Genomic DNA, 10,326 nt, shown 5'->3' with positions numbered 1-10,326 from the left:
TTATTGTTTATATATGACATATCTGTTTTTGACGTTGTTAATAGTTTATATAGGACATATCTGTTTTGACGCTGTTACTGTTTTTAGAATGATTTATTGTTAATTTGTTCTCATCATTTATTTATTTCCTTATTTCCTTTCCTCACTGGGCTATTTTTCTCTGTTGGAGCCCTTGGGCTTATAGCATCTTGCTTTTCCAACTAGGGTTGTAGCTTGGCTAGTAATAATAATAATAATGATAATAATAATAATAAATGATAATACTAAGGGGGATTTGAAGTCTCGTTATGCTATAGTAAGGATGAAAATGAACAGAGTTACTCTGCTGTAATAGCCAAAGACGATGGTAATCTAATGCCATTGATTCGTGGGATTGTGAATATTGGCTAACCGGAACCTTGAAAATAGGGGATGGATGGAGGAGGATCGTAGGATAGAAATTACACCCGTTAAGTGACCGGTCGTAACTTACCCACAATGCTCTCCTTACCTGTGCCCACTTGTGGATTACCCAACAAGTCACTAGTGCAGTTTCATGGTCTCGCAGTCTACATTGTACGGCGGTCAAGGTAAGACCAATTATTCCTATAGAGGTGCAGGAAATTTTTCATCATTTTCTTGCATTAACGTAGTTTTGGTAGAATTATAAAAGTGTTTAGAATTGGGTTTACCCGTTAGGCCTATTAATGTTATGTGACGCAACATTGTATAAAAAATTTTCTATCCCCCTTTGTACAAGATTAATTTAAGGTAAACAGAGATTATATTTTTTTATATATAGTTTCCTATACGATGTTTTGTAACGATTGATATGTTTCGTTTTGTGTTTAACTAAATTTCTTTCATTGACAAAAATAACTAAAAAACAAATGCAGTTAAATCTTTCATCAATACAGGAGAAAAACTTAAAAATCGGGCAATACAATTTGTCACCTGTTCATTTTGTTTTCCTTGCGCACCTTTGTGTAGATTTTTTTTTTTTTTTAATATTTTTACGTTTTCATGAGTTAACGGATCGGTAATGCAGTATGACGCTTTGGATGAAATAACTGTGTTATTTAGATGATTGGCTTAGAAAGTGTCTGCTGCTTTGGGGCTTAGGATAATTTAGAAACTGTTTTATAATCCAAACTTCGTTATGTAACGTGATGAGTCAGTCCAGATAGAGCCTGATAGACCGTCATTGCTCCCCTTCAGATACGCCCTTCTTAAAACAAGTCTAGTTTTCAGCATTGGTAAATACCGAAATCTGTTTCTTTAATGATGGCCACATTAATAATAACTATTTTATTCAAACCCTAGATGATTAGATAATATTCTTTTTAAGTGTTTTATGCCATATATCAGTTTATACAACTTTTAAGTAAAGTTTTCTATAAAATGGATAAATATAAATGTATCCTGAAGAGGAAAATTGCGGATAGTCACAACACGTGAAAGTGACTTCAACCATAATTCGCATTCAGAGGTATTTTTTATTCTAACTTGTCCTCTCTTCTCCAAATATTCTTTTATATAAACGCTTCTAAACCAGTAACTAATTCATTCATAGTTTATCTCATTCACCGTTAATAATTGAACGGCCGTCGACCAAGTTCCATTACGCGACTTTAGTATGTTTTGTATAAATTTCAGGGTTATGTCACTTTTCGATATTTAGGAAGCAAATGTGTTTTGTTTTTATGTTGACCAGGCTGACATGAGTCTTTTTATTGTTTTTATATGACATATCTGTTTTTGGTGTTGTTAAATAATTCATATAGGACATATCTGTTTTGACGCTGTTACTGTTTTTAGAATGATATATTGTTAATTCATTCTCATCATTTATTTATTTCCTTATTTCCTTTCCCTACTGGGCTATTTTTCCCTGTTGGAGCCCTTGGGCTTTTAGCATCTTGCTTTTCCAATTGGGTTGTAGCTTGGCTAGTAATAATAATAGTAATAATAATAAAGGTTTGTAAAGTTCCCCCTGCGGTAGCCCCAACTCACCTCAACAGTCGGATCGGAACAGGGAGAATCTTGACTTATTTGGTAAGGTAAGAGACTGGGTGCTATTAGGGAAGACACCGCTCGGCTTGTTTCAACAACAAAGGAATATAATGTGCGTCGTATTTTGGTCTCTATGCGCAATATTTTGCTTGAGGGAATTATTTAATAGTTTAAATTGCTGCATATGCATTATAAGAAAGATTTTTTTTTTCTTTTCAATATTTTTAGACTAGCCAGTATACGTACAGATAATGATCGATATTTTACTGTACGCTAAATATTTGATAGATTTAACTGACTGGCGTATGCATTATATATATATATATATATATATATATATATATATATATATATATATATATATATATATATATATATATATATATATATATGTGTGTGTGTGTGTGTGTGTGTGTGTAAAAGTAAAAAAGAAAATTTTTACAAGGTTTCGAAGTAAAGCTGATTATCTTTCATGAACACTTGTGAAATGACTAATGTGCTGATATTTTTATCCACGCAGTTCATCTTTGTTTTCAACAGAATATGTATGAATATGCCATGACCATTGATTTGTTTCTTCTGAAGCCACCCGATTTTAAGGGAAACTTCAAAACGTAGACTCTCTCTCTCTCTCTCTCTCTCTCTCTCTCTCTCTCTCTCTATATATATATATATATATATATATATGTATGTATATATATATATATATATATATATATATATATATATATATATATATATATATAGTAACCCTTACACAACATCATTGTGTAAGGTTTACACAAAAAGGCTCATAAACAGCGTGTTAAACCCCTTATACACAGAGCGCCTGTCACCTCTATCTTCATCTTTTGAGATATCAAGGCCCTTTCTTTCTACAAAGACTTCTACTCCATTTATCCATACCTTTCCAGGTTTCCATCTCTTCCTACCTATTATAACTTCTGAATTATATCCCTTTTCCCTATTTTTGTCACCCATTCTTTCCACAAGGCCAAACCATTTCAAAACTACCAGACATATTATATTAAGCTTTTTATTCTTCATTTACGAATGTCTACATTTCCCATCTTGTCAATTCATTTTTACATCCCACATAATGTGCAAACAGTTCACGTAAACACGAAAACATCTTTAACCTTTTATCTTTTATCTGTACTCACCATTCACACATACAGGAGAGTTGGTTCAACAATGCTTTAGTACATTAGCACCTTAGCTCAAATCCCTTACCAATCTTTTGCACAAATCCACATACCTCTTTACCTTCTCCAAATCGTCTATATTTTGTATTCTCTCCCCTTGCTATCATACATTATGTTTAATCTGTGATGTTTATAAGAACCAACCAGTTCCATTTTCCTACTTTTCATAATAATATTTTTTACTTCATTTCCTGGTTTCCGTTTACTTCCATTACCTTAATCACTCACATTTATTCTCAATGTTCTCCTCTTGCAAACACTATGCAACTTTCTCATCAGCTTCTGCAATTTCTCTTTATTGTCACCACTTGAAGCAGTGTCTTGCAAACATCACCAATTCCCCATCTCATTCGCAGCTAATCATCTTTATCCTACATCTACAGTTGATTTGTCTGAAGAGAAAACCGAATGACTTGCTCAATAGTGAAACACGGAGAAAAGCAATGATTATAGGAATAGGGACAAAAGAGAGATGTTGTGTCTGGGTAGCTGAGAGGAGCAGACCTAAGGAACTGAATGTTTATAGTTTTAAGAAGACCCTTGCAATAAGTGAAAAAGTACAAAATTGATGTTCGTTCGAGGATTGATTGGGTTGGATTGTGTGTGGCAGGGAAAAAGTTGTAATAGTGGATGTGTATAGGACAGGTTTGGAAATAGGTGGGATTGAATTTTGGGAGATTTTGATTTGTGCCACCCTGGGTTTTGAGAATGTGATTGCATTAGTAGGTAACAAAGAAAGAGATGTTATTGCTAGTCGTTTAATCGTATATAGCTCTTGAAGTAGATGATAATGAAGACTCTTGATGAAATGTGTTAGGAAAGGAATTTAATTTTTGGAAACACATCTGGTTTTAAAGAAGAATGATTATAAGTATACTTTAGAAGGGAGAAAATGGGGCGGCAAAGTTTTCTGAATGATATATTAGCACAGTGTAATGATGATAGATGAGAAAAATTATGAATTTAATGGTAAGAGGAATGCATGGAAATACATATGATCATTAAATGGTTGAAGTTAAAGGCAGGTTACAGAGTACAGATCAAAGAGTGAAAATGTTGCTTTACAAACGAAGAAAAAAAAAGTGAGTTTGATAGGAAGGAAGTAAGAGGGGTACTTAAGGGGAAAAGTGATGAATTATGAACCAGGGTTTAAGACACTTAAGTAGTACAAATAGATGATGGATTTGTAAGATTCCACAATGGGGTCATTTGGTGCTGCCGATGGCTGAGGGAGGTCAAAAAGAGATAATAAAAGCAGTGAACGGTTGGATTAGAAAAAAAGAAAAGGTTAGTGAAGGAAAAAATGAACTATATGGGTAGATTTGCGTGAGGGAAGAGAAGGTGGGACAAACGTGGCAGTCATGAGGCATGATAGCCCATACTATACTAGGGAAGGTGAATGTTGGAATTTTGAGCGAGAGAGTAAGACCGATGACAGAAGGATTGAAAAGGGAAAACATTGTAGGTATAGAAAATAAAATAGGTTTGGGGTTTAAATATTTACAATAGGAAAGTTTTGGAAAGACGTTTGGAAATGGAAGGAAAAGAAATTATCTATTGTGCTAAAGGACTTAGGCATATTTGATATTAGTATAGATAAAGAAGCAACATGATGATTTGTGTTAGTGAGAAGAAACTGCAGAATCTAAAGATAGTATTTGCATTAGGAGAAAGTCGAGAGTTAATGAGAATGAATGAAAATCAGGAAGATGAAGGAATTAATGTTAATAAGGAGGGAGAAGAAAGGACGCAATAGACTTGCTAATGCATTTGGGAGTAAATAAATCGAATGAATGCATTATGAAAGAGGAGGGGAGTTACAGAATAGGTGGAGCAAAAGAGGCAGCAGGGTATGTGCGAAAGATAGGAAAAACACCATTAGAAATATTTGCTTTGGAAGATATTGGTCTCTATGATCTAAAAAAAGACGGATAGGGTGAAATCCAGAAACATTTGGGTTTGATGGAAGGTATACCTCTCCTCACCTGTTAGGTAACCTTTGTCAGAATGTACTTTAGCTTGATTTAGTACTTTGCATTTTGGTAGATTTACAATAAGTGGAGAAAGCAGTTACTTACAATGAAAGTCACGAATTCAATGATTTTTGTGTAATTCGTAAATTCCAGACATATTGCCTTACTTCTATAGTCTTACATTGGAATTCCAGGGATAAAGGGAAGACCGAAAAGTGCCTTACATGTCCGCAACCATTTTCCCTTGTTAGTAGGGCGCGTTGGCAGTAGATGGCGCTAATCAGTTCGGTCTTTTGTTTACATCTGGAACTAGAAAAAATATAGCTTAATATGAATTACTTATGTCACTACTGCTGAGTAATAATAAATACATACATGATTTGAAAAATGCATATTTTGTAGAAAAAAAAATGCTTAAAGCAATTTAATACTGTCAAGAGCTTAAATTCTATGAATAGTTTCGATATGTCTGTAGGGGTTTTCAAGGAATTTTAATAGAGCATGTTTTAAACATGTTGAGGGAAGATGTCAGCTATGCTAATGAATGTTTATTTCTTGAAAATGTGAAGAAACATTAGATAGTGAATGGAGAACTATTTTGGTTTCAGCTTTGTTGTGTGAAAGAAAATTTCCCTGATAATTTCACAATCGCTCTAAGTTTTGACTGTTTATTGTGATCAGGTGGAAATAGAGGAAAAATGAACAAGCTTTGCTATTAGAAATTAAACAAAATAAAATATTCTAAATCCACGCTACAATACTAAAACTACATTCGTCTCAAAATAAATAATAATATATCATCAATATTATTTAGAACCAGCACTGAAAATCCAAAGCTTTTGTCTTTTGTGAATAGGCTTCTGTTTACCATGAGAGTGGTGTGTTCCAGATGAATCCTGGAATTCAGCCTCCGTCAAATTTTCCTAGATTCCGGGAAATCCCCCCACACCTTCTTCCCCTTGTTGATTTGCTCGGCGGGAGATAGCAAGTCTGCGCTTTCCTGATAAAACCGTTATAAACTTTCTTGCATCTGAAGTCTTATGGACTAAATAATCTATATTTTTTAACGTGACTCCAGTAGTTATATTTCAACTTTCGTAGTTGTTTTCTTCGTTATTGTATAGTCTTAATATTATCATTTCCATAAACAAAGGTTTGATGTCATGCGCATGGCAAAATTCTTCCATCTTGGTAAAACTTACTGTATTGTCTATTTTTTCCTCTCAATTTTTGGTGATAGAAGTTTTCCCTCAGACAATAGTTTTTAGTTAAACTCATAGATTTTTTCATTGGGTGATAAAGTATGTTGATAATTTTCACTGCGTTGTTATTTAAAAATTATGTGATCAACTTGATTGACATGATAGTACACTGTTATGAAAAACCGTATTTTTTTTATCGGAAACTCTCCGTAAAATTATACTGTTCTCAACCGTATTTCAGTAAAATACAAGCGACCGTAATTTTACCTTACATTGTTTTTATCTTTTACGGCTTGGTGACCGTAATATCACTCATTTACGTCAATATAACCGTTTTTAAAACGGTAAAAATCCTGGAATAAATGTTGCCATACTTATACTGTTTTATTAATATAAATCTTTAACAATGCACCCGAGGAGCAGATTAATTATATAACGGTATTTGGATTCTCTGATCCATTTCTCAAACCTTTCAAAATCATAGAGTCAGGAGATGCTTCCAATGGCCTGTATTGATTTCGCATTCTTATGGGGACTTTTTCGGTTATATCCGCTTGTGAATCTCGAGTACTTCGAGCTGATTCCCGTAGGTAATGATGATGCAGGGTGGGTGTTCGGGTCACTCCGGGGTCACCAATATGACGAGCTAAGAGTAGGTTGTGACTCGGTTACTTTCATCCCGTTTTTGAGTCACAACCTAATCTTGGCTTGTCACAAGGGGCGTAAATAGAAAGAATAGTTTCCTTTCTGAATCTTTATATCTACGCCATGCTATCTCTTTTTCGTAGTCTTCCAAAATCTAGGTAATTCAAATGGAAGTATTAGTGATCAATTAGATCGATAAACTAGAAAATGATAAATGACACTAATCAATCAAGCCAGAAGACGAGAAAGGAAGAATATGACCCTGGAAGATTAAGTATATCAAATGGTAATTATGATAAGGACCTTTATTAATAAAAGTCAACCAGGTGATTGCAGTAGCTTTGTTAATTAGAAAACGAACAATTTCATTGATGAGTTTGGCAAATTTTTAACCAAATTGATTTTACGATATGAATTAACTAAAGACAATTCGTGTTAATTTTGTCTATATAAATGGTCAATGAAACTTATTATTCGCTTATTTCAATGTATTAGAGAATAATAAACGAAATCTTTGATGCAAAAAGGCACATTTCACGAGATGTTCTTACAAGATTATCACCCAGCCCATGAGATAAGTAATTAGAGACGAGAACAATTTTGCCATCGTGATGCAAAATTGTATTTGATGACGAGAAGCGATGTTATTTAGTGACCACGGTTACTTTGATTACAGTACGTTGAAGTGGAGACAAAATAATTACTGCTATTTTCGGTGGTTACTGAATACGTGCTTAGTCCTATTGAGGAGGGTATATTTAAGGTTTATAGGAAAATAAGGCTTAATCGCCAAAAAAAAAGGCGATGAAAATTTGGAAAGTTAAAATCTTTAAAACTATTCCTGTTGTTTTGGTATGATAATTCTTTCTTGATATAGTAAGCTATATGGTAAGATAACTTCATCATAGATATGATTAGAAATAAAATTACACTTCTTATTATATGCCTTATATTTTTTTTTTTATCTTGGTTTGCATTAAACATTATGGGCAGTCATTCAGTGGGTACGGAAAAAGTTGCCAGTAGAGATAATTCTTTCTTGATATAGTAGGCTATATGGTAAGATAGCTTTATCATAGATATGATTAGAAATAAAATTACACTTTATATTGTATGCCTTATACATTTTTTTTATCTTGGTTTGCATTAAACATTATGGGCAGTCAGTCAGTGGTACGGAAAAAGTTTTCAATAGAGATAACAGAGATATTTTCTATTATCTTGGTTTTCAATAAACATTATGGGCAGTCATTCAGTGGGTATGGAAAAAGTTGCCAGTAGAGATAACAGATATTTTCTATTATCTTGGTTTTCAATAAACATTATGGAGCAGCCAGTCAGTGGGTACGGAAAAAGTTTTCAATAGAGATAACAGAATCAAGTTTCTGGCCAAGTTTTCCAAGAGCCAGGTACACTCGAAGGGATAGTTTTTTCTTTCTCCATATTGTCAATTGGATCTTTACTGTTACTCATGGGAGATGCATCCTGGAGGTCGTTCCCCCTTTGTTTGAGGGTCCTTCCACCCTTTCCACTTGTCATTCGACCACGTCTGTGGCTTTCCAGTTACTGAGAGGGAGCCCGGTTGGGGCTGTTTGTAAAACACTTCCCACACGGCAATGGGGTTGAGATGACACAAGGCACTTTATTTTGTTCCCCTTTTTCGTTTTTTGTCGTTTCTTTTGTTCTTTTCTAAAGTAACTGTAGTATTACTATTTTTGCTTATTCTTACGGTGGTCTTGAAGCCAGTTTTTATGATTCTGTAAACTACACTACATTTTCTTTTTCTTATATAGTTCTTACGCATATTCCTTCGTCTATTTATCGATATTTTTCATTAAGCTAACTGATAAACAATTTTCCCCAGTTTCGTTCACCCTAAGAATTAACTTATTTACTCATAAAAAAAAAGAATTTCATCCTTATACAATTCAAGAATTTATGATTCTGTAAACTACACTACGTTTTCTTTTTCCTATATAGTTCTTACGCATATTCCTTCGTCTATTTAATGATATTTTTCATCAAGCTAACTGATAAACAATTTTCCCCAGTTTCGTTCACCCTAAAACTTAACTTATTTACTCATAAAAAAAAAAAAAAATGCATCCTTATACAATTCAAGAATTTTTTTTTTTTTTTAGTGGAATCATATTTATGATTTTCCTTTTCATAGTTCATCCCAAAATATAATTCTTTCCTAGAAAGGCAAAAAAAGGAGTTTTCCGAACCAGGTCATGGACCCAAGGTTACGGTATTCCCATCCAAAGGTGATTAAGGCCAGTGTCGTCGCATACCAAATGAACCTCTTAACCAAGGTAATACCTTGCTCTTAACATTACCGTGATGCCACAGTGGGCGAATTAAGTCGGGATTTTCATAGCGCCCCTTATCGGAGTTACAGGAAAAAAAAAAGTGTGTTCTTTAGTAGTATTTTTGCTTGTATTTGTTCAATAGCTATCTGCTACGCAAATATACAGTATATATATATATATATATATATATATATATATATATGTATATATATATGTATATATATACGTATATATATATATATATGTATATATATATATATATATATATATATATATATATATATATATATATGTATATCTACACACATATATATTGTGTGTGAACATGTATGTGCGTCTGAACATATGTATGTATGCATTGCCTTTATCTAGCTATTTTACAGAAAATTACATAGTAAGGGGATCTTTTAGTCGTTTTGCCAATATATTTCTATTTTCAAGAACGTATACTAAAATTCTCGGAATTACTTTAATTTAAGTCTCCTCTGGTATGCAGTATCTCGTTACTTGTGGCCAAAGATTTGAGAATTTCTGGTGTCTGATATTCATGTACCGTTTTAATGTCAATCCCCTGCCCAGCCTGAGGCCCACATTCTGGAAGAACTCGTCTGTCACCTGCATCAAGGAAGTGCATTTTTTTTCACTGACAATAGAGCATTTCTTGCCATATCGTTTGCCAACTTGTATACTGGATGTACAAAAAACTTTATGTCGGAGAGCTCAGACTTCATCTCTGAGGTACAATAGATGCTTGGAAGGCGCTCAACATGTTGGATGTTCTCATAGCAAGAGGCATTGGTTTTAGCATTTGCATAACATTTCTTCCAAATTATCTTACTTTGATTACGATTAGATCAGAGAGAAGCAATTTCCGGTTGTTGACCTGTTATTTAATTCTATATGCCGAATAGATCCTTATGAAATATAGTAAATTTTTTTTTAGCGATGCAGATTTGCACCGACTCGCAGCGGTGCCCTTTTAGATCGGAAAAGTTTC

The 10,326-nt window shown here is 33.6% G+C and overlaps 1 pseudogene; it reads left to right on the top strand.

The window, feature by feature from the left end:
- The first annotated feature begins 440 nt into the window (after nucleotides 1-440).
- LOC137634520 (uncharacterized) overlaps nucleotides 441-10,326 on the top strand; it is a 39,908-nt pseudogene continuing 30,022 nt past the window's right edge.

The sequence above is a fragment of the Palaemon carinicauda genome, chromosome 44 (assembly GCF_036898095.1).
Source record: "Palaemon carinicauda isolate YSFRI2023 chromosome 44, ASM3689809v2, whole genome shotgun sequence".
NCBI classification, from domain to species: Eukaryota; Metazoa; Arthropoda; class Malacostraca; order Decapoda; family Palaemonidae; genus Palaemon; species Palaemon carinicauda.
Note: the sequence above shows the minus strand (reverse complement) of the source record. Positions and strands in the feature narration are given on the sequence as shown.